The sequence below is a fragment of the Mastomys coucha genome, unplaced genomic scaffold, assembly GCF_008632895.1.
Source record: "Mastomys coucha isolate ucsf_1 unplaced genomic scaffold, UCSF_Mcou_1 pScaffold16, whole genome shotgun sequence".
NCBI lineage: Eukaryota > Metazoa > Chordata > Mammalia > Rodentia > Muridae > Mastomys > Mastomys coucha.
The window spans coordinates 61,287,015-61,287,782 of record NW_022196898.1 but is presented as its reverse complement, the minus strand read 5'-3'; positions in this window follow the sequence as shown (position 1 = coordinate 61,287,782).

Below are 768 nucleotides of genomic sequence, written 5' to 3'. Positions count from 1 at the left end.
TTACTTTATTGCTGGTGGGATTGCAAACTGATACAACCACTCTGGAAATCAGTTTGGTGGTACCTCCAGAAATTGGACATAGTTCTACTGGAGGACCCAGCTATACCACTCCTGGGCATATACCCAAAGGATGCTCCAACATGTAATAAGGACACATGCTCCACCATGTTCATAGCAGCCTTATTTATAATTGCCAGAACCTGGACAACCCAGATGTCTCTCAACAGAGGAGTGGATACAGAAACTGTGGTACATCTACACAATGGAGTACTACTCAGCTATTAAAAACAATAAATTTATGAAATTCTTAGGGAAATGGATGGATCCGGAGAATATCATCCTGACTGACATAATCCAATCACAAAAGAACACACATGGTATGCACTCTCTGATAAGTGGTTATTAGCCCAGAAGTTCAGAATACAGGAAGATCAACCCACAAACCACAAGAAACTCAAGAAGAAGGAAGACCAAAAGGTGGACATTTCATTCCTTCTTAAAAGAGGGAACCAAATACCCACAGAAGGAGTTGCAGAGACTAACTATGGAGCAAAGACTGAAGGAAGGACAAGCCAGCCTAAATATAGCTATCTCCTGAGAGGCTCTGCCAGTGCCCAACTAATACAGATGTAGAGGCTCACAGCCATCCATTAGACAGCACAGGGTCCCCAGTGAAGGAGTTAGAGAAAGGACCTATGGAGCTGAGGGGTTTGCAGCCCCTTAGGATGAGCAACAATATGAAATAACTAGTACCCTCAGAGATCCCAG